The sequence below is a fragment of the Aquarana catesbeiana genome, linkage group LG01 (genome assembly GCF_042186555.1).
Source record: "Aquarana catesbeiana isolate 2022-GZ linkage group LG01, ASM4218655v1, whole genome shotgun sequence".
In the NCBI taxonomy this organism is placed as follows: domain Eukaryota; kingdom Metazoa; phylum Chordata; class Amphibia; order Anura; family Ranidae; genus Aquarana; species Aquarana catesbeiana.
The window spans coordinates 566,831,637-566,856,411 of record NC_133324.1 but is presented as its reverse complement, the minus strand read 5'-3'; positions in this window follow the sequence as shown (position 1 = coordinate 566,856,411).

Genomic DNA, 24,775 nt, shown 5'->3' with positions numbered 1-24,775 from the left:
CCTTCTCCCTCCCCCCCTCCTCCCTTGTTTCCCCCTTACAAGTGCTAGCAGGCTATTTTCACTCAGTTCATCTTAATAAATCAAGTGTTCCAGTACCTTTAATTACGGTCCTCCTTTTGCCTCCTGGTTACTGAATTAAACCATATATATCACAGGGAGAGATCGGAGAAGAAACAAAAGAAAAAACAAGTCTGTTTCTACATTACCATCTCCTGGGCATCAGGGGGGATCGCTCTTGATGCCTCAGCGTTTCAAAGAGAGGTGCGGGGGGGGGGGGAGAGGGGGAGGAGAACGCCGTCCAAACCTCCCGTGCACGCCGTCAGATCTACTTGCAACCACACTCCTTACTTCCAGTTTCGTTTTCTGATCTGCTCTGCAGCGGCATATGGAGCTCTCTCTTCAACCCCCGTTGGGGCTACCCTCAGCGGCGTGCGGGGATCTTCCTTTCCCCCTCGTAGGTAAGCATAGGGTCTTTTTTTTTTTCTTGTTTTATTCTTTATTTCCCTCTTATCTTTCTTTTTTTTTTTTTTTCACCTTTCCCTCCCTTTTTTTTCTCTTCTTTTCTTTTTCCCCCCTTAAGTATGAAATAAGGACTTATCCAACCAAGCAAATAGTGTGCACATCCCGTATAAAAACTTCTTAAGAAAAGTCAGCCTACTGAAGAGCAGAAAAACAAAGGGCAGCATCCGCAAACATATTCCCCTATAATACCCCTCCACACCTCCCCTCCCTCCATCACACCATACCTTCCAACCTCCCTCCACCCCATACTCACTCCACCCTTTCTACCTAATCCACTCATACCTGATCAGGCCATTCATACTCCAGCCATTGCTTCCATATCTTCTTATATTTCTTCAAACTACCTTTTTTCCTATACCAAAGCTCCTCCTTCATAATCATATCATTAATCTCTTTCAGCCATTCTACTACTGTTGGGGGGTCTTTTGCCTGCCACTTCCTTGCTATAATCTTCCTACCCTGGAACAGGCATCTTATTATTACGGTTTGGGTGTCTTTCAACATACCATTGTTCTCCATCAGGCTCAAAAGACAGGTTCTGGCCTCCATGGCTAGCGAGGTCCCAAATACTACGTTGATTTTCTCCACTATTTCTTCCCAATACCTATATAGCTTGGGGCATCACCAGAACATGTGCATCAGGTCCCCTCTCCCGTCCCCGCAACGTTGGCATTTCGCGTCTTGCCTCCTCCCAAACCTAAATAGTTTTTCTGGGGTATAGTATAGTCTATAGATCAGATACAAATGGGATACCCCTTGTGCCGGTGACGGAGAAATCCTAGGCCCTAATGCTAGGACATACTTCCACTGTGCCTCCGTAATAGTGCCAATCTCTTCCTCCCATTTAGCTCTTTTCTTCAACTCCACTACCCCCTCCTGCCCTGTCATATTTATGCCCCTGTACATTTCTGAGATCAGCCCTCCCGAGCCACTATTGTTTACCACTTTCTTCAACAAAGGCATTTCATTCCACTCTATCCCCTTTCCTCTGAATTGTATCTCCAGGGCGTGCCTCACTTGCAGATATCGAAAAAATAGCCTATTGGGGACTGCAAACTCCTCTCTTAGCTCTTAAAATGACTTCAGTCTCCCCACCCTATACAGCTGTGCCAAGCAGTGAATACCTCTCCTATCCCACTCCTCTATTTTCCCCAACGTATTAAGCTCTTTTAAATTTTTGTTATTCCATATTGGAGAAAACTCAGAAAACCCCGTATACCCTAACACGGCCTTCACAGTCTTCCAGCTTCTAATCATTAACTGAGTTGTGGGACAGCTATACACAAAAGATTCTGCCTCCACTGCTTCCACAACTGTATCATGACCGCTGTTGTTTAGCCATATACCACTACCTCCTTCCCTCGCTTCAGGCAGGTTGCTACCTCTCATAAACTGTATTTGGGCTGCCAAAAAGTAGCTCCAGGGGTCCGGTAGGGCCAGACCTCCCTCCTCCCTCGGCCGACGAAGCACCCGCAAACCAATCCTTGCCACCCCATTCCTCCAAATTAATTCTCTGAACAAACTGTCCATCTTTTTAAACCAATGTTTTGGGATCCAGACAGGAGAATTGTGTATTACGAATAGAATTTGCGGCATCCATATCATCTTGATAAGATTACATCTACCGGCGACCGAGAGAGGAAGACTGCCCCACACCCGACTCTTTTGTTTTAACTTCACCATTAGTGGTACTATATTACCTGTTATGTACTGTCCCGGGTCTTTTGTTATATTCACCCCTAGATACATCATTTGGTTTACCACTCTTATTGAATCTACCTGTCTCGGAAGCGGGTCTACCAGGGGGTCTATCGGCAAGAGTGAAGATTTTTCCCAGTTGATTTTTAAACCGGAGAAATGGCCGAATTCTTTAATCAATTTCATGGCTGCTAGCAGTGAGGACTGTGTATCCTCCAAAAATAGCAGAATATCATCCGCATACATTGCGACTTTCTCTTCCTCGCTCCCTCTTCTAAACCCACGAAACTCCTGTGATGTTCTTAGAGCCACTGCCAGTGGCTCCACTGCGAGGGCGAAGAGCAGGGGCGATAGTGGACACCCCTGTCTCGTCCCCCTCCCCAACTGGAACCCCCCGGAACACTCCCCATTGACCCTAACTTTAGCTCTTGGTTTGTCATATAAAATTCTCAGCCATTTCACAAAATTAGGACCAAATTTAAACTCTGCCAGTACTTTCCACAAATAATGCCATTCAAGGCTATCGAAAGCCTTGACCGCGTCTAAAGATAAAATGGCTCTATTCCCCCCCTTCTCTGTAGGTAATTGTACATTACCATAGACACGCCTGATATTCACGCTTACCGATCTATCCAGTATAAAACCTGTTTGGTCTGAATGTATTACTTTAGCAATTATCTTTTTTAACCTATTTGCTAAGGCTTTTGTCAGGATCTTAATATCTGTACACAAGAGTGAGATCGGTCTATAGGAGGATACCTCTAACGGATTCTTCCCTTCTTTCACCAAAATTATGATAGTGGCTTCTGTCATGGACATGGGCAATCTTCCTTCCACCACGGCCCCGTTTAAAACTTCCAGTAATTTTGGGAGCAAAACATCTCCATATTTCTTGTAAATTTCTATAGGCAAGCCGTCGGGTCCTGGTGCTTTCTGATTCGCCATCTCCATTACCACTCTTTGCAGCTCTGCCTGTGTTAACGGGGCTTCCAAAATTTCCCTGTCTTCATTGGATAACGGGACAATTTTCTATTTTTTAAAAAACTCCCACATCTCACCCTCTACATCCAACTGTGGGGCCTTGTACAGGTCTTCATAATACTCTTTGAACACCTCCACTATACCGGGGGAAGCATAGGTTCTTTATGCAGAGGCATCCGAGAGCACGCTCATCGGGGATCCTAGGAGAGCCCGCTTCCACTGCCGGCACTCTCACCTCCCTCCCTCCATGATGCGCACTACGTCATCACGCCCTCTCTGGGGAGGGACGACATCCCCAGTTATAAGAGAGGTGATTTTTTGGATATACTTTGATTTAAACTAAGGGGGAGCAGAAATATTTCTCTATTGTCCTCATATGTCCTTTTCCCCGTAGCGTTTGTGGCAGTGATTGTGCAAAATGCTGTAGTTGTGTGTACCTCCATTTATCTAGTGGCATATTTCCCCATTTTTGTGTGATTTCCGCATAAGTGCAAATCCTGTTGCCTTTCATTACATCTTGTAATAGTATTTCTTCTTTTTTTTACCCATCTTGTGAAGTATATATATTCCTCTTTCCCTGGCTTAAAATAATTTGTGCCCAGTATCGATAATAGTGGTGAATTATGATCCCAGTGGTGCGTTCTTCCTAAACCATCCCAAATTTTAAAAGTGTTTCTAGTTGGTGGATTTGTACTATTAACTAAATCTCGGTGCTTTTGTGGTATCCAAACCATCTTCCCTAAATCAACCTTACTTTGTGAAATCTCCATATTTACCCAGCTTCTCCCCTCTTTAATATGAATCCATTCTGCCATCCAGGAAATACAAATCGCCTGATAATATTTCTCAAAATCTGGGGCTGCTAATCCTGCTAATCCTACCGACCTTTTAGCTTTCGCCATTATTGCATATGCAATTCTGGGCCGTTTATGTGCCCATATATATTTTAATGTTGATTAATTGATTATTGATTGATCTTAGTTTCTTAAAATAGTCCTGGGGTACTGTTATTGGCATCATTTGAAAAATGTAGGTCAACCTTGGTAGAATATTCATTTTTAAAGCATTAATTCTTCCTATCCAAGAGAGGGGCTTATGTCTCAGGTTCTCCAGATGTTCTTTAATCTTATTAAGCGCTGGTATATAATTGGCCTCTCAGGTACTCATAAAGTTCTCCCTCCCTACATACCTCTCTCTGATTCACGTTATATAATGAGCTGTAGTATTCATGAAAACCCTCCGCTATTTCTGGGGATGAATGGACCATCTCTCCCTGGTCGTTCTTGGTTTTAGAGATAAAGAAAGGATTTTTTTTCCTTTATTGCTCTGGCCAACCACTTCCCAGATTGATTTCCCCATTGATACCTCTCTTTATTTACCATATGAAAGGTGCACTTTTTCTCTTGTTCTAAAAGGTCCGCTAATTGCGCCCTGTTTGCTACTAATTTCTGTCTCTCCGGAATACCTTGGGGTCTTGTCATTTGTCCTAAATCTTGTATCTCTCTATAGAGTACGAAGTTTCTCCCCCCTTTCTTTCTTTTTACCTGCACCTGCCCCTATCAATACACCCCTTATGACAGCCTTATGCGTTTCCCACAGGACTGAGCGGAAAATTTCTGGTGTGTCATTTACTGCAAAGAAATTTTCATGTTCCTGCTCAACCTTCTTAATTATTCCTGGGTCCTGAATAAGAGAGTTGTTTAGTTTCCAGTTCCCTCCCACCCCAGTATTGAATATTTCTAACTTAATTGCTACTGGGGAGTGGTCAGACAAAGTAATTGCTTTAATCTCCGCATTTTTAAGAAACGGTAATAATTGATGTTCTATAAAGATATAATCAATCCTTGAAAATGACCCATGGACTGGGGAGTAAAAGGTATAGTTTCTATTTCCTGGGTGCCTAACCCTCCATGTATCCACCAGCTGATGTTCCAGTAGTAATTTTTTTACAGCCTTCTGTCTTTTAACTGTATAGCGAGAGAGAAGGAAGAAACCCCCCCCCCGAAGATTCCCTTCTCCCCAAAGTCCTCCCCCTCCCAAGAGGATGGACTAACTCCATGTTGTTCCAATTGTGGGTCCGGCGACATCTACTTAGATGTCCTTCGAGTCCCATATCTCCTTGGGGGAGGGTACTCCCACCTCATCAGCCCCTCTGCTGTCCCTCTGGGCCCCATCCCCTCCACTACCCCCTCGCGCACCGCTACCTTCCCCTTTTTACTCCGAGTTATACCCTAGTATTTCTTACTCACAAGCTTCTCTCGAAGTTTCCATCTTATTGCGCCTAGCGCACTCTACCCCCGCCATCCCCCGACTGCGAGTCCAGTGCATGTTACCTAAAGCTATTGTTGTCCCATTATTCTCCTCCCAACCCGGTAGAGCGGGGGGGGCGAGAGGTCAAGTTTATTGCAAAAGTCCCCTAGGTCTTAGTGAAATCTTAGTCCTGTGCTACATCCATCTTTTTTCCCCCTCAGGCACGCTGGGAATCCCCACTGATATGTCACATTCAGTTCCCGCATTTGTTCTGTCAGTGGTTTAAGGAGTCTTCTTCTTGCTAAAGTCTCTGCTGATAGATCTGAAAATATTTGCAGTTCGATTCCATAATATGAGATTCCTGCTGATGATTGTATGCCTTCCATGATTTTAGACTTCTCTTCGGCATAATGGAACCTAACTATGACATCTCTTGGATTATCATCTGCTTGGGCTTCGTATCTTGTTATCCTATGTACCCTGTCCAATTTCAGTATTTCTGCTGCCTCCCTCCCCAGCACGGGGTTAAACAATTCCTGCATCACTTTTGCTAATTCATCATTTTTATATTTCTCTGATATCCCTCTTATCTGCAGATGTTTTCGTTGGCTTCGGTTTTCTTGGTCCTCCATTTTATAGAATAACAGTCTATTTGTTTTCTGCAGGGATTTCATCTGTTCGTTCATTTCCTCCAGCCTTTGATCATATTTGTCCATTCTTTCCTCTATTTCTTCTACTCGTCCCAAGACCTGTCCAGGGTCTGCTCTGACTGCCGCTATATCTGTTTTCAGTGATACTTCCACTTTCGCCAGCATCTCAGTCAGTATTTCTTTAATGTGAGGTAGACTTGCTTGGGCTCCCTCTAGCCTTAAATTCTCCTCAGTCTCTACTTCCGCGCCTCCCTTCTTCTTCTGATCTCCTCCATTTTGTACCTTTAGAGCTTCCCTGGGGATTACTCCCAGCATTCTTTAGCCGTTTTATCGGTGTACCATTAGTCTTTCCTGTTTTAGTGTCCTCCTCTGTCCCTTATTGCTTACCCATACACGTACGTGCTGCAACTACCTGTCTAGAGCTGACCTGCCCATCCTCTGTCATACTTATTTCAGCTGACATATAACGCTGAATACCCCCAGGCTCGCAACAAGTGGGGTCCCTTTCCCCGTTTTGGTTGACTTTCCTCTCATATTGACTTAAAGACTACGTTCCTTTAAGTCAGGGGTGCCCAACCAGTGGCCCGCGGAGCCCTCTAAAGTGGCTCGCAACCTCCTGCTCTGGGATGGCTGGTTGGCAAGCTCAGATCACGGGTTCCCAACCCGGCATTCCAGAGCATCACTGTTGTGAATGAAGCCAGTGGAAGAGGAAGCAATCGGCTGCGTAGCAGAGCCACATAAGACGATGCTTCCTGTGTAGCGCCACCTCCTATCACAGGCAGAGTGATACCAAATGCACTCTACCTGGAACAGCAACAGCTGGCGATACCCGAATTGAAGACTGTTATTAACTAGTTGCCACCCGGAGGATCTGGGCTGTTCTGTGCAAAATCAACTGCACAGAGCAGGTAAGTATAACATGTTTGTTATTTAAAAAAAAGCGAGCCTTTACAATCACTTAACTAGTCGCCGCCCGCCCACCGTCAAATGACGGCAGGGCGGTGCGGCTCTCGTTCTGGGACATCGTCATATGATGGTGTCCCAGAACGGCCGCTCTCGGGCGTGCGGCGATCGCGTCTGTGCCTCTTTAATCATGTGATCGGCTGTGTCCAATCACAGCCGGTCACATGTGAATACGGAGATGCCGGTAATCGGCGCTCCTCACCTCACACTGACAGAGTGTGTGGTGAGGAGAGTCGATCAGCGGCATCTCCATGCAGGGGAACATCTACACATGTAATCAGGGCACTGATCATTAGTGCCCTGATTACAATATAGCGCCAACAGTGCCAGCAATCAGTGCCCACCAGTGCCAGCAATCAGTGCCCACCACTGCCCACAAGTGCCACCAATCAGTGCCCATTAGCGATATCAGTCAGTGCTGGCTATCAGTGCTGCCCATCAATGCCCATCACTGCTGTCGATCAAAGCCCATTAGTGTCACCCATCAGTGCCACCCATCAGTGCCCACCAGTGCCACCTATTAGTGAGCATCAGTGCCACCTATTGGTGCTTATCAGTGCCACCTATCAGTGCCCATAAGTGCGGCATATTAGTGCCTCCTCATCAGTGCCCATAAGTGCCACCTCATTAATGCCCACCTGTTCAGCCTATCAGTGCCGCCTGCATGGTGCATGTATGCCCATCATTAGAAGTGGGTGGATGAAGGGAGGTATTCTAATGGTGGGCATACCCACTGATCAATCTCTTTTTTTCATGCAGCCCACAGGCTGCATGAAAAAAAAATTACAATATATGCCCAACAAGGACCAGCAACGTACTGGTATGTTGCTGGGACTTTGAGTGGTTATACCAGAATGATGCCTGCAGGTTTAGGTATCATCTTGGTATCATTCTTTTCAGCCAGCAGTCGGCTTTCATGTAAAAGCAATCATAGTGGCTAATTAGCCTCTAGACTGCTTTTACAAGCAGTGGGAGGGAATGTCCCCCCCCACGGTCTTCCATGGTTTTCTCTGGCTCTCCTGTCCCAACAGGGAACCTGAGAATGCAGCCGGTGGTTCCGCCAGCTGACCATAGAGCTGATCAGAGATCAGAGACCAGAATGGCTCCAATCATCTCTATGGCCTAAGAAACTGGAAGCTATGAGCATGGGAAAGCATTTTATCACACCGATCTTGGTGTGGTCAGATGCTTTGAGGGCAGAGTAGAGATCTAGGGTCTAATAGACCCCAATTTTTTCAAGAAAAGAGTACCTGTCACTACCTATTGCTATCATAGGGGATATTTAAATTCCGTGAGATAACAAAAATGATAAAAAAATATATAAATGAAAGGAACAGTTTAAAAATAAAATAAAAAAGCAAAATAAATAATTAGGAGAAAAAAAAAGGCACCCCTGTCCCCCCCCTGCTCTCGCACAAAGGCGAACGCAAGCGTCGGTCTGGAGTCTTATGTAAACAGCAATTGCACCATGCATGTGAGGTATCACCATGAAGGTCAGGTCGAGCACAGTAATTTTAGCAGTAGACCTCCTCCGTAAATATAAAGTGGTAACCTGTAAAGGCATTTAAAGGCTTTTAAAAATGTATGTAGTTTGTCGCTGCTGCACGTTTGTGCGCAATTTTAAAGCATGTCGTGTTTGGTATCTATGTGCTCTGTCTAAGATCATCTTTTTTACTTCATCAAACATTTGGGCAATATAGTGTGTTTAGTGCATTAAAATTAAAAAAAAAGTGTTTTTTTTTAAAAAAAATGCGTTTGAAAAATTGCTGCGCAAATACTGTGTGAAAAGAAAAAATAAAACACACACCATTTTAATCTGTAGGGCCTTTGCTTTAAATAAATATAATATATAATGTTTTGGGGTTCAAAGTAATTTTCTTGCAAAAAAAACGGAAAATTGTATCATACTTACCGTAATTTTCCTTTCCTGGTGCCTATCCATGGCAGCATACTAGTGATAGAGCTCCGCCTCGACTCCTCCCTCAGGATCAGTGAATAGCATAAATTAAAGACGTAGTCCCTCCCCCAACATTCTCCGTAAAATAGAATACCGAGGGTGGGAGCGTATGCTGCCATGGATAGGCACCAGGAAAGGAAAATTACGGTAAGTATGATACAATTTTCCGTTTTCCTGGTGCCTCCATGGCAGCATACTAGTGATAAATAACTAGCTGACATGGGTGGGATAATGCTTAACAATAAATGTTTAATTAGAATGAGACATTGTAGCCTGAACTGCCCTTCTCCCGAACTCAACCGTTGTGAGAGCTCCTGGGTCGATACGGTAGTGTCTGAGGAAAGTATTGCGAGAAGACCAGGTGGCGGCCCTGCACACCGTCTCTAATGACACGTTAGCCCTTGCTGCCCAGGAGGTTGAGACTGCCCTTGTAGAATGAGCACTCACTCGGGATGGAGGTTCCATATTCTTTATCCTGTAGGCCTTCTGGATTAACTTTACCACCCAAGATGCCAGAGTTCTGATGGAAGCTTCTTTGCCCCTGTATTTACAGAATGGAACAATCAAGAGTCTTTCCGAGTTCCTGAAGGATCTAGTGGCCTCTAGGTAGGCTCTGAGCACTCTGGATATGTCCAGCTCGTGACATGATCCTGAATCTGCTTCAGCAAATACTGGTAGTGCCCAGGGCTCCAAAAGGTGGCTAGGAGTAGTGACCTTAGGTGTGAACCCCCGAAGGGGACGAAGCTCTACTCTATCGTGGAAAAAAGAGATGTGGTCATCACCTATTCCCAACGAGTGGAGTTCTGAGATCCTTCCACAAGATGTAATGGCTAGTAGGAAAACCGTTTTTAGTGTTATGTTCCATATTGTCAGTTGTTCCACTGGGGTAAATGGATGGTCAGAGAGGACTTCAAGGACCAGGGATAAATCCTACTTGGGAAAAGACCGTCTGGCAGGTGGCCGGATCTTTAACACTCCTCTGAGGAAAGTGACTACTAAGGGCTCTTCCGCCCATCTTTTATTTGTTGCGGCAGAAATTGCTGCTACTTGCACTTTGAGAGAACTTAGGCCAAGACCCAGATCAAGTCCTGATTGGAGGAAGCCGAGAACACCTGATGTAGAAGGAGAGATTGGATTAAACTCATTTGAGGCAGCAAATGACAATAACTTGTCCCATATTCTTGAATATATAGCATTGGTTGCTGGTTTCCTGGCTCCTAGGAGGGTTGTTATGACCCCTGGGGAGCATCCTAGGGACTCGAACCTTCGCCTCTCAACCTCCAGATTTGAAGGTTCAGCTTCTGAGGGTCTTGATGAACTAAACTGCCCTGCGTCAGAAGTTGAGGGAAAGGATGGATCCTGATTGGAGAGCTCACACTGAGGCGCATAGCTAGAGGGTCTCTTCGGCCAATATGGGAGCACTGCCAGTACCTGAACTTTTTCTCTGAGAAGTCTCAGGAGGAACTTGAATATTAATGGCCGGGGGGGAAGGCATATGCGGTGGTGAACCTCCAGGGGCATGACAGGGCATCTACTTCCTCCGCTTGCGTATACGGAAGGCGAGAGACGAATCTGGTCAGTTTGGCATTCCCCGGAGTGGCAAATAGGTCTACTTGAGGAGGATCCCAGAGGTTGGCAATCTGATGGAAGACCTGGGGATGAAGAGCCCACTCGTTGTTGTCCAAGAATTTCCTCGACAACGTGTCTGCTTCCGTGTTCAACCTTCCCGGGAGATACATCGCCCTGAGGTCTAGGATGTTCTTCTCTGCCCAGAGCATGATCAGCTCTACTTCCCTGAGGAGTGATGTGCTGTGAGTGCCCCCCTGCCTCTGCAGGTATGCGACAGCTGCCCTGTTGTCCAGGCGTAAAAGTACTCTCTGGCCCCTGATCTGAGAAGCCAATGAAGTTAGTGCCAAGAACGCTGCTCTCATCTCCAGTATGTTGGATACTACTCCCTGGGTGGAACAGGACCATCTCCCCTGTATCCTGGTTTCCCCGCAATGGGCTCCCCAGCCCTGTCCACTTGCATCGGACGTAACTGTGATCCAGAAGAGGGAACCCAGTTGACGAGGTTTGGAGAGGTTTTCCGGAAGAGTCCACCAATGAAGCCTCCTGCGCATTGCTCCCGTCAGCAGAATTGTCTGAGAGAGTCGCTGTTTCTTCCACTGCGTCAAGAAACCCATCTGAAAATACCTCAAATGCCAACGGGCCCAAGGAATCATCGGTATACAAGCAGACACTGTGCCTATGAGGCTCAGGCATTGCGATGCCGTTAGATACTGGCTTGCGATGGTTTTGACCATCTTCTGGATAATAATCCTCATCTTCAGGGATGGTAATGACACTGTCCCCTCCCGGGTGTCGAACATCGCACCTAGATAGATCATCCGCTGTGTAGGTGCAAGCTGACTCTTCTCTGAGTTTATCAACCATCCTAGTTCTCTCAGGGACTGGAGAAGAATGTCTCGGTGATACACCAACTGACCGCCGTCCAGGGTTTTAACCACAAGGCCCTTTTCGCCATTACTGAGTGCAGCATAGATCTTGCTGAACACCTAATCGTGTCTATAGCTGCTACTCCAACGAAGTCTGCTGACAATCTAATTTCTTCCAAGGCTTTAATTATGTCTTCCTTGGGGACATCCTGGCGTAGAGCTGTTTCAATGTTATCCGTCCAAGCTCTAATGGCATTGGATACGGAGGTGAGGGCGATCGCTGGCTTACATGCCGCTCTTGCAGCTAAATAGCTCCTCTTGAGATCCAGATCGATTCTTCTGTCAAGAGGATCCTTGAAAGAAGCGGAATCTTCCATAGGCAGGGTAATATTCTTTGCGAGTCGCACCACTGATGCGTCTACCACCGGCATGGAGTTCAGTGACTGTGTTCCCGACTCCGGTAGGGGATACAATTTATTGAAACAGCCCAACGACAGCTTTTTATCAGTTCTAGACCACTCATTTTGAATGATTTGCGTAATTTCTCCCATCAAAGGGAAGAAAGCCTGTTTCCTTTTAAGAAATGGGAAGTAGCTTTTTGCTTCCTGGGGAGGTTCTTCAGTATCCTCCCAAGCTATTGCGGCTCTTACTGCCTGGATGAATGGCTTTACTAATGAATGGCTGAAGCCGGAAGGATCTGACTCATCTAACGAATCCCCCGAGAGGTCTTCAGGTGGGGAATCTCTGGCCGGTCGGCCTGATGGAGGTAGAGGCGTACTGGCTGCCGAAGGACCGGGAAGATTAAGTTCAATCTCCTGAGCCTGGGACGTCTGCGGGACTGGCTGGGCAGGAACCAAGGCCGCAAGCTCAGAGAAGGAGTCCTTCATAGTTCTTTTGAGCAGGTCCACCACCTGTTGGTTTTCTAACTCGCGGCTGGACGCATAGTCCGCGAAACAGTCTTTGCAGACTACTTTATTCGGCAGCGGACTAGCCCCACAGGTCCAGCACTTCTTCTTCTTATAGGATCTAGGAGAGGGGAACCGGTCCCGTCTTCTGGATCTTGATCTACGTCGCAAAGAATGGGACTCACGTCTTGACGAGCGGGACCGGTGGCGTGAAGAACGAGATCTGCGACTTGGGCTGTCGTCATCGTGGTGCCTTGAGGATTTTTCGGTCCTCTTGGAGTGGGTAGGGCTATGATTTTAAGAAAAAATCATGTCAGGCCAGCGAGCGCACTTTTTTTTTTTATACTCACGTATAGGTGGTCCCATTCCTAACAGAGGTGTGAGGATCTTTGTTGCGAGATGAGGGGCTCATTTCGAAATTGGGCATAAGGATCAGCTGCGGAAGAAAAAATAGCAGAAAAGGTAAGGAAGAAAAAGAATGTTTTTGTTTCACTAAATGATATATTGCTCAAACATGCCATGCCATGGGCATATGTGAAATTACACCCCAAAATACATTCTGTTGCTTATCCTGAGTACGGGGATACCACATGTGTGAGACTTTTTGGGAGCCTAGCCGCTTACAGGACCCCGAAAACCAGAAAAAATAGCAGAAAAGGTAAGGAAGAAAAAGAATGTTTTTGTTCCTCTTTTTTTTTTTTTTTTTTTTTTTTTTTAAGAGGCACATATTCCATTTTGTTCCTCTTCTTTTTTTTTTTTTTTAAAACTTACCACAGAGCAGCCAGAGAGACCTTAGCAGGGCATCCGAGGAAACTCTGACCACCAGTTCCCAAAGACGATCCTAAATAGCCTAAGGGTGGGTGGGGCAGTCCCATTAACCCCCAGTCTTTCTGCTCCCTTATTTTTTTTTTTAATTTTTTGGAAGAAAAGGGCAAAATTGTCCATTTTTCCAGAATCAAAGATGGCCGCCGCGGCGTCGAGAGACCGCGCATGCGCAGTAGAAGCGCCGCCGGGCCGCCGAGAAGACGCCGGGAAGCCGAGAGCGACGGCTGGATCGCGCATGTGCAGTATAACGAAGGGGACGCCAAGCCACGCTGTCTGCAAGAGAAGGAAAACAGACAACACGGCCCCCACAATAACAGGATAAAAGATGTCTCCAGAACACATTAAGTATCAAACAAAAGGAATATGTTTACAGCCTTTATATCATATTTTCATTTAAAGAAAGAAAAGGGATGATACAACAAAGGAAAAGAGGGGGGGGGAAGACAAATGCAACTTTCTTTCTTTTTTTTTTAAATGAGAGATGGAAAGAAAAAAATGAAAAATCACAGGCCTGGAAGAAAAGGGAGCTGATCCTTATGCGACTCCTTTTGCCTTCATCATAGGCTATGGTGGCAGACTGCGTTCCTGAGGAAACTCTGCACGAAGACCCCAACAGATCCACAGAGGGGTTCCCAGTCTTATCAGCGCTGTGAGCGGCCCAAGAACAGGGACTGCGCACGGGAAAGGCTAAACCCGGCGGACGCTGCCGAATGCAGAGGTATGGACATACCGCTACTCTTCACCAGCACAAGAGGTATGAGGAAAAAAAGGAGAATGAATGTTGGGGGAGGGACTACGTCTTTAATTTATGCTATTCACTGGTCCTGAGGGAGGAGTCGAGGCGGAGCTCTATCACTAGTATGCAGCATACTAGTGATAGAGCTCCGCCTCGACTCCTCCCTCAGGACCAGTGAATAGCATAAATTAAAGACGTAGTCCCTCCCCCAACATTCATTCTCCTTTTTTTCCTCATGGAGGCACCAGGAAAATTATTTTTTATGTAAACAAAAAGTGTCAGAAAGGGCTTTGTCTTCAAAGGGTTAAAAGAGTGGGTGATGTGTGACATAAGCTTCTAAATGTTGTGCATAAAATGCTAGGACAGTTCAAACCCCCCCCCAAGTGACTCCATTTTGGAAAGTAGATACCCCAAGCTATTTGCTGAGAGGCATGTCGAGTCCATGGAATATTTTATATTTTGACACAAGTTGCGGGAAAAATACTTTTTTTTTTTTTGCACAAAGTTGTCACTAAATGATATATTGCTCAAACATGCCATGGGCATATGTGAAATTACACCCCAAAATACATTCTGTTGCTTATCCTGAGTACGGGGATACCACACGTGTGAGACTTTTTGGGAGCCTAGCCGCTTACAGGACCCCGAAAACCAAGCACCGCCTTCAGGCTTTCTAAGGGTATAAATTTTTGATTTCACTCCTCACTACCTATCACAGTTTCGGAGGCCATGGAATGCGCAGATGGCACAAAACCCCCTAAAATGACCCCATTTTGGAAAGTAGACACCCCAAGCTATTTGCTGAGAGGTATGGAGAGTATTTTGCAGATCTCGCTTTTTGTCACAAATTTTTGAAAATTAAACAAAAAAAAAAATTTTTCTTTTCTTTCTTAATTTTCAAAAACAAATGAGAGCTGCAAAATACTCACCATGCCTCTCAGCAAATAGCTTGGGGTGTCTACTTTCCAAAATGGGGTCATTTGGGGGGGGGGGGGTTGTGCCATCTTGGCATTTTATGGCCTTTAAAACTGTGATAGGTAGTGAGGAGTTGAAATCAAAAATTTACGCCCTTAGAATTCCTGAAGGCAGTGATTGGTTTTCGAAGCCCCGTACGCGGCTAGGCTTCCAAAAAGTCCCACACATGTGGTATCCCCGTACTCAGGAGAAGCAGCAAAATGTATTTTGGGTTGCAAATCCACATATAACCATGGCATGTGTGAGTAATATATCATTTAGTGACAACTTTTTGTAAAAAAATGTTTTTTTTTGTCATTATTCAATCACTTGGGACAAAAAAATAAAATATTCAATGGGCTCAACATGCCTCTTAGCAATTTCCTTAGGGTGTCTACTTTCCAAAATGGGGTCATTTGGGGGGGGGGTTGTACTACCATCAAAAGAAAGCTCTATTTGTGGGAAAAAAAGGGCGCAAATTTCGTTTGGGTACAACATTGCATGCCCGCGCAATTACCAGTTAAAGCAGCGCAGTGCCAAATTGTAAAAAGTCCTCTGGTCTTTGGCCAGCCAGATGGTCCGGGGCTAAAGTGGATAAAAGGTTACTCCACTTTTCTTTTCAGTCTGCAGGGCTGTCATTTTTCTGTAAAATGCAAGGCAATATGATTATCTGGAGGTGTTCTGTACGTGTATGTGTACAGAACACCTCCCTGAAACGTAATTTCCTGCTTGTGTGACTGGCCAAATGATTTTTCCAGAAATCTGAACCAAGATACAAGTCAGATTTTTGGCATCCACTGCAACAAAAATGTCATTTTTGGTAAGATACTCCCAATAGGAAATCACATCTAAAGGGATGCAGACCCTGCCACTTTCCTCAGAGTCCTGCAGGTCTAGCAGCCGGTTGATAATTATGAAACCACTCCCATTAGACTCACTCAGCACATGGGCTGGTTATTGCTGGTCTGCCGGCACCTGAAGATGCTACAGTATGTAGGAGTACTTCAGATATAGATCTAATTTTCGGACTAGAGCCTCCTTGAATGTGACAACAAGGTGACATGTCTTGTCAGCTACATTCAGGGTATACAGTTTTGACAGCCTGCTTATACAGGCATTTTTCTCTGATCCCTTCCATTCTTCCTGGATTAACTCCTCCAGATGTTCAGTGAAAGGAATGAGTACTTTCTAACCTTGTGGAGAGTTTCCTCCACTTCACCCCAGGCAATTCTTAACTGCCCTTGCAAAAAGGCTCTATTGGGAAATCTTCAAAGCTTGTGGCCCCTTTAACACTTTCTTCCCATGGCAAGCCTTCCAATTTGGACACCACCTACTGGCTCTGGTTGGAAGTGCTAGGCAATTTAGCCACCGGCTGGGGAGTACAGGCTTCATGTAGCAACTCCTTGTCCAATTCTTTAATCAAGGCGGCTACTTTCCAGATATCTCCTTTTTTGCTCCAAGTGGACTTGACATGCTAGCTTTTCAAGCAATGACTTTCCACCACAAATGCAGCAACCATTGGGGCTAGTAAGTTGTGGTGTTTGTAAACGGGGAGCAATAATAATGGAAGGTGGGATGATGACATTGATCAATGTTGCCTGGATATCTGCGCCTGAATGGTGACTGTTCTGGCTTTTAGAAGGCTCCCTTCATCTTGAGGTTCTTGCAGGGCTGTATCCTGCTTGTTCCAGGCAGATTTGACATACTAGCTTGGCAGGCAATGACTTTCCACCACAAATGCAGCGACTATTAGGGCTGGTAACCTGTGATGTTTGTAAACGGGTAGCAATGATAATGAGGAGTGAGATGATGACCTTAAAGGAGAAGTACAACCTGAGCTTTTTAGGCTGGGCTTCTCCTATTCGTTTTGCACTCCTGCGACCCGTTTTTAGTGGAGAGCTGTCTGAAGTCTGCTCTTTGCTGACGTCACTGCAATCAGTCGAGGCAGCGCGTCATCCCAACTTCCGAAGTCTGGATCCACCAGCTGCCTTGACGGATGGCAGTCTCAGGGAGACGCTGAGATGCTGGGACAGACGCTCCCCGCCCCTCCACAGCTCAGCACTCCATTAAGTATGGAAGAGCAGAGAGGAGAGCTGCTGACTGACAGCGATGTTCGGTGGCACGGTTCTCAGTGCAGAGACGCCGGGGAACAGCTGCAGCATCGGTCTGATGCTGCATCCACCTAGGTTAGTATGAATCTCAAAAAATAAAAATAAAAACCATACTTCTCTTTTAATTAACATTGCCTGGATGCCTGTTCTTAGATGGTGACTTGTCTTGACCTTCAGAAGGCTCCCTCCATCTTGTGGTCCTTACAGGACTATAGATATTGGCTCTCTTTTTCTCAATCTTCACTACTCACCTAATCCCTATGTCACAGGCATGGCCAGAGCGGAGGCTGTTGGAGAGGACTGTGTGCAAGCCTGTTGCCCACCGATTATGGGCCCTAGCATTTGAGGTGAATGAGAAATCCAGTCTGAACTGTATTAATCGGACTCAGTCATGTATATATTGTATGGGGACTCCTTACTGTATATTTGTGTCCCTGAAGAGGGAGGGGGGATTCCTCCAGCAGCCCCCTGCTGATAAGACTGATTCATTCTGCTGGGACACATCCTGTGAGGAGATGCTGGTGTTATCAACATGTGTTTATGTTAATTGAGAGAGCTGATCACATTAGCCACCAGCCCTGGCTAATAGACGAATGGTCTAGGCTGAGGAGGGGGGAGATTGTTGTTTGTATTGTTAATTGTATTAATGTGTGAAGCTCGGTGCCCACAAGACTGTCATCTGGTCTGGGTACATTTTGTAGTAAATTAGGTCATGTTAATTAGGTTAGCTTTGAGTCATCCCTGCTGTATAAAGGTCTGTGAGATCTCAAAATAAAGGCAGTTCTGATGTACTCCAAGACTGGTGTTGTCTAGTTCTTGGGGGTTCCTATAGCCAGATCCATTGGACTCGTGTTCCAGAACTTAGGAAGCGGTATACTGACGGAAGCACTCAAGCGGAGTGTGGGACGTTCCGTGACATTGGTGGCAAGCAGCGGGAAAGCTTCCTGAAGTCTGAAGTCTGGGACATCCAAACCTCCAACTGGATCCAAGATCAGCATAGCAGACTTCAGTCACCCCAGCGGAGATATGGACCTGGCATCAGAATTCCTGGGGCTGCTGCGGATCATCCTTTCAACGTACACCAGGACTGTGTCTGAGGATGAATACCTGGAGCTCAGGCAGCTGATTCGGGTGGAGCTCTGGATTGCAGCCCTCCGTCTCGCTGGTATAAAACAGGGCAAGTGCTTTCCAACCCAAGAGCAACGGGCCAGTGACCAACGGGCATTGCGGATGGCATTCCTGGGAGAGCAGCCCCAGGAGCAATGGGTGACTGAGTTGGACAGGTTGGTCCAGCAGGAGATAGAGCTGGACAATCGATATCGGGCTCTGCAATGGCACGCAGAGGAGGGATATTTAGGGGAGACAACAGAATGCTCTCCGGAGGGATATGACTTTGGCGGCCCTGGATTGCTGTGGGAGAACCTTACAGATCTTTTTATGTTTGGCGATGAAGGGGAACCTGACCTTGAGGACATGAGAGACTATAGAGAGTCTATGCTCGGTCTTGCAGGGGTCTCAGAGCTCAAACCTGATCTGGACCATTTGCTAAGGAAGGAGCAGCATCTGGAAAGGGCATACAGGAAACTGCTAGAACAAGTTCAGCAGCATGCCAGAGAATCGGCAGTGGAAAATCCGGAGATTGCTGTCCCCAAACCTGAAGTGCTGACAACAGGGCAGAGCTCTGCTAACCTCTGTCCAGAAATCATAACATCTTCTGGGTTCCATGGACAGGAGATGGTGAACCCCTATTCCCCGACATCAGTTGCAGAGACATGGGATTTGATAGACTTTTCTGCTGAGGAAGAACAACCTGATGAGCCTCCAGCAGAAGAGCTGCTATCAGGGCCAAAGTTCACTGTGTTCTGCCCAGCACCAACAGTGGCTTCGGCCTTCCTGAGAGAAGAGGTAGTCGGCCTTTCTCCCACAACACTGACAGGGACATGTGATTTTCTGCCAGCAGCATCTATGGAGTTAAAACAAACTTCTCCAGCTGAAGATCTGGTAACTGAACAGAGGGTCCAAGACCTCTGTCCCACACTTTTACCACTTCCAGAGACTGGGGATTTAATAGACATTTCTGTAGAGGAGGAACCACCTAGCAAACCCCCAGCAGAAGTGCTGGCAACCGGACAGAGGGTCCAAGACCTCTGCCCCACACCTGCAGCAATTGTGGAGGCTCAGGGTGAGAAGATGGCAATCACTTCCCAGCAGCAGATACAGGGGGAGAAGGGAGAGGAGGTGTGTGTTGTCCCTCCCCAACAGTTGGCCAGGGTGGAGGAAGTGGGCTTTCCTCCCCAGCAAAGATCCGTGTACCTGGGAGACAGTACCATCGACATGTCGTCCCAGCAGCCAGATGAGGGAATGGAAAAGGAAGCAGCCGGCTCACCTCCCCAATGGCAGCTACACAGTTTGGGAGTGGAGGAAGCCAGCTGCCTGCCCCAACAGTTAGCCGGAGCAGAGGATGCGGAGTCCCCAGCAGAAGTGCTGGCAACAGGGCAGAGTGCTACCAACCTCTGCCCAGCACCGGCAACAACTACAGAGTTCCAGGGAGGCGGGGCAGTCGGCCTCCCTCTCCAACAGTTAGCCGGAACAGATGGTGTGGGGTTTCCAGCAGAAGGGCTGGCAACAGGGCCGAGGACTGCTGGACTCTGCCCTCAACTAACAGAGGATGGATTTCCTGTGAAGGTGGATGGAACTTCAGTCTCCACCTGTATACCCCAGGGATGCTGGGCAGTGGGCCCAGATCCCCAACAGCATGACAGAGTGAGCCCAGTCACCCTGTCTTCTCTCCAGCGGCAGATATGTTCTCTGAGAGAGGCAGAGGATGGCTGGGTGAGTAATGCACTGTTTGGGATAATTTGTTTGGGGTACTGTGTGGGTACAGGCAGTAGAGGACTGGAGCTGTTTACTAACTTCGGAGTCAACCCGTCTGGGGTCTCCTCCTGTGTTAGTCTCCTGCCGAAAGGGGAGAAATGTCACGGGCATGGCCAGAGCGGAGGCTGTTGGAGAGGACTGTGTGCAAGCCTGTTGCCCACCGATTATGGGCCCTAGCATTTGAGGTGAATGAGAAATCCAGTCTGAACTGTATTAATCGGACTCAGTCATGTATATATTGTATGGGGACTCCTTACTGTATATTTGTGTCCCTGAAGAGGGAGGGGGGATTCCTCCAGCAGCCCCCTGCTGATAAGACTGATTCATTCTGCTGGGACATATCCTGTGAGGAGATGCTGGTGTTATCAACATGTGTTTATGTTAATTGAGAGAGCTGATCACATTAGCCACCAGCCCTGGCTAATAGACGAATAGTCTAGGCTGAGGAGGGGGGAGATTGTTGTTTGTATTGTTAATTGTATTAATGTGTGAAGCTCGGTGCCCACAAGACTGTCATCTGGTCTGGGTACATTTTGTAGTAAATTAGGTCATGTTAATTAGGTTAGCTTTGAGTCATCCCTGCTGTATAAAGGTCTGTGAGATCTCAAAATAAAGGCAGTTCTGATGTACTCCAAGACTGGTGTTGTCTAGTTCTTGGGGGTTCCTATAGCCAGATCCATTGGACTCGTGTTCCAGAACTTAGGAAGCGGTATACTGACGGAAGCACTCAAGCGGAGTGTGGGACGTTCCGTGACACCCTATATCTTAGAAGCAATAGATGGTCTGACTGGGCAGTGTTCCCCATAGAAACATAGCAAAGCAGCAGACTGAAATGAAAAGCAGCATAAGGCTAAGTCTCCACTATTGCGAACTGAAAGTTGCGCGATTTTGCCGCAAATTTGATGCGACTTGAAGCAATGCCTGTGTACTCTTGAGGTCTATGAACCTCAAGTCGCATCAAAGTGGCACCAAAGTAGTGCAGGGACTACCTTGAAGTCGCACAGATATGAACGGTACTCATTGGAAATCATGGGGTACAACTTGTCATGCGACTTTGCAGTCCCAAGTAGCACTAGTGGAAACCGAGCCCAACACAGTGATCCCAGAGCAAGCCTTGAAAAAGAGATAGGAAGAGGCCAGGTAAAAGCCACAAGGAACACAATGATCCCAGAGCAACACTGAGAAAGAGATAGGAAAAGCCCAGGTGAATTCCATAAAAAGGGAAAACATACCAGCAAACAATGACCACATAAGCATCCAGCATGCATGAGTAGAGAGCTCCACCATTTGTTGCCCAAAAATGCCATACAACCATTAAAAAACTGTTACATTTTGCCATTAGTGATGATATCAATGCCTGAGCATGCTCAGATTGCCATCCTGAAAAAGCTCTAGCCAGGAAACTGGTCACAGAGGCCAACCATATAGCTCATGTAGAGGAGGGACTTCCAACCAGGAGAGACTGAAATATGCCCCCCAGACCACCAGAATGGTGCTCCAACCATATAGCTCATTTAGAGACTGTGCAGGAAGGACTTTCACCCAGGAAAGGCTGAACCTGGCTGGGGTGACAAACGGTAAGGGATACCTTGCGAGTTGCGCACATAACTTCTACTAAATCTCTCTTTGTTAACTTTATTTAGTAGAAGTTATGTGCGCAGTGGTCTTGTCCCACTTTTGTATTTCATGTGGGGGAAAGCATATGAACAGGAGAAGTGGAGATTAGATGATCCTAGCCGTGGATGTAATGCCGCGTACACACGGTCGGACATTCTGTCCTACTTGGTCCGGCACACTTTCTGGCGGACTTTGTCCGCCAGGTGCGCCGGACTTTAAAACGGACGGACTTGCCCACACACGACCGGACTTTACGGCGGGCTAAGTCTGCCCGTTTTTCCGACGGACTTTCAGAATGAACGGACTTTCCAACACACGGACAAGTCCGTTCCTTTTGAACGTGACTCAGGTGCGACGGGACTAGAAAAGGATGTCAATCTTGCCGCTTTTATCGGCGAGATTGACACGTTGCGAGCCCCGTCGCGGGTCATACCAGGCTCTTAGGTCTGGTATTGATTATAAAGGGGAACCCCCCTACGCCGAAAAAACGGCGTGGGGTCCCCCCTAGAATGCATACCAGACCCCGATCCGAGCACGCAGCCTGGCCGGTCAGGAAAGGGGGTGGGGACGAGCGAGTGCCCCCCCCTCCTGAACCGTACCAGGCCGCATGCCCTCAACATGGGGAGGTGGGTGCTTTGGGGGAGGTCAACATCACCCGGTGACCACGCCCCCTAAAACGTCACAGTCCCAGCATGCCCAGGGACTGTGACATCATAAGGGGGTGGGGTCTCCACCTATATGAGTCACAACGCAGCCCTCAGAGAGCAGTCCAGCCGGAGAGAGCATCGTGTCAACATCTGGAGAAGAGAAGAGAAGACAAGACAAGACAAGACAAGACAAGACAAGACAAGACATCCGGACCTCTGCTGGCAAGAGAGCTACCTGAAGACAGCGGAGGAGTCGGCCGAAGAACTGGAACACCGGGAGAAGAGAGCGGAGAAGAACCAACCGAAAACCGGGAGAAGATGAACCGGAGGGACCCCTGAAGCCGGAAGAAGACCCCCGAAGTTGGAGGAAGATCCCCCCCCGGAGCTGTTTATTAAAATATTTTAAAAACCTGTGTAGTGTTTTATTATTTACACTTTTTCCCTAGGTGAATGGGTAGGGGTACCATGTACCCCATACTCATTCACATAGGGTGGGGGGCTGGGATCTGGGGGCCCTCTTATTATAGGGGGCTCCCGGATTCCGATAAGCCTCCCGCCCGCAGACCCCGACAACCAACGGCCAGGGTTGTCGGGAAGAGGCCCTTGTCCTCATCAACATGAGGACAAGGTGCTTTGGGGTGGGGGGGCCCCGCAGGGCGCCCCCCTCCCCCAAAGCACCCACCCCCCATGTTGAGGGCATGCGGCCTGGTACAGTTCAGGAGGGGGGGCACTCGCTCGTCCCCACCCCCTTTCCTGACCGGCCAGGCTGCGTGCTCGGATCGGGGTCTGGTATGGATTTTAGGGGGGACCCCACGCCGTTTTTTCGGCGTAGGGGGGTTCCCCTTTATAATCCATACCAGACCTAAGCGCCTGGTATGCCCCGCGCTCGCCGCAATAGGAAAATTTGTTTTTCCTATTGCAGCGAGCGCGAAATGCAATACCCTGCCCTCGCGTCGCATCTGGTCCGTTGGACCAGCATACACACGAGCGGGCTTTCCGTCGGACTAGCACACAGACGAGCGGACTTTCCGCCCGAAACTGAGTCCGACGGAAAGATTTAAAACATGTTTCAAATCTAGGTCCGGCGGGCTTTTGGGAAAAAGTCCCCTGGAAAAGTCCGCCGGCGCCTACACACGGGCGGTTTGTCCGGCACACTCTGGTCCGCCGGACCAAGTATGCCGGAAAGTCCGACCGTGTGTACGTGGCATTAGCCTATCCTCTGCTGATTAACCCAGACTCAGTTACCCTTGTTTAAACACAGATAAGAGGTATCATCATCATTTTTCTTCTAACCTGCAAAGGAATCACCTTTTCAAGTAAGGTGTATGGGAATCCACACAATTGTAATCCTTTTATAATTGTTACCAACTACATATTTATTTAATATATCTGTTTTAATATATTTTTCACTCTATTTTTTCACCACCTTTTTCCACATATTTTTGTTTGTTTATTATTTCAAAAGAACAAATGGTGAACTAACTTTTGGATTTGTATTCCGGGAGGTCTCCAATTAGACTTTCACAGCAGACTTTTCAACACATTGTATTTATATTTATTTATATTATGCTAATCACTGTTCAAGTTTTTGTATGGTTTGTAACAAAGTATCCACAAGTAGAATGTGACCTGTCAGCACATTGATTAGTAGGATATCCTATAGATATTACGAGCGCATCACTTTATCTATTTAACATATATATATATATATATATATATATATATATATATATATATATATATATATATATATATATATATATATATATGTAACTCATAATTGAAGATAAAGAGATACAGATTTCATTTGTGGAAACACACTAAGCCTCTTCACATCAGATCCCATCAAGGTTTGCAGAGAAGGACAAAAATTTTGTTTGGAAGTTTTTTCTGTTAGAAAAAAACAACGCAACATAATACAAAAAATATGTATTTATATCAATAAAGTTCAAGCAAAAAGTTTAATTATCTATATTAGGAAGGGGAATAAATTACCTTTGATAAATCAATACGATTGAATCTATTTTGTGCTCAAATCGCATCCGCAGTGATGATTAAAATATTCACCTTGCTGATTGGGATGTAGAAAAATGGGGAGATGAACAAAAAGGCCAAGCATATGGTCAAAGAGACCCCAAGTTCAGTAAAATGAGGCCAAGAGCGACCAAACGCTAATGTTCTCCAGATATTGTGACCTAAAAGATGATGAACAACAAAAATCAAAACTAACATATGAAGCATAAGTTTCAGAAATGTCCATCCCAGAACGCTAACGTTACTGAGTGATAAATTGTTGTGTGCAAGCAAGATTTTTACCAGTGACGAATGAAGCTAGAAATTCAAGGGTGACCAGAAGAGATATTAATCTCTACCTAACCCTTGGTATAGCCGACAGAGAGTGGCGGGGAAAACCCCTGTTTTGTCTGCTTCACCGATGCGGCGACGTCTGACATTATCGCCGCGGCACGGACGTAAAGTAGAGTGCCATTGCGCATGCACCAGGGCTGGGATGGCGGCGCGGTAGATGACGCTGGTAGTGTACAATCTATGGCGGCCATTTTGGAAAATACTGTGCTCACACAGATGGAATGCTGGGCCAAGCCACAAATAGAACCAAGAGATAAACGAGAAAGCCCGCATATGACAATCG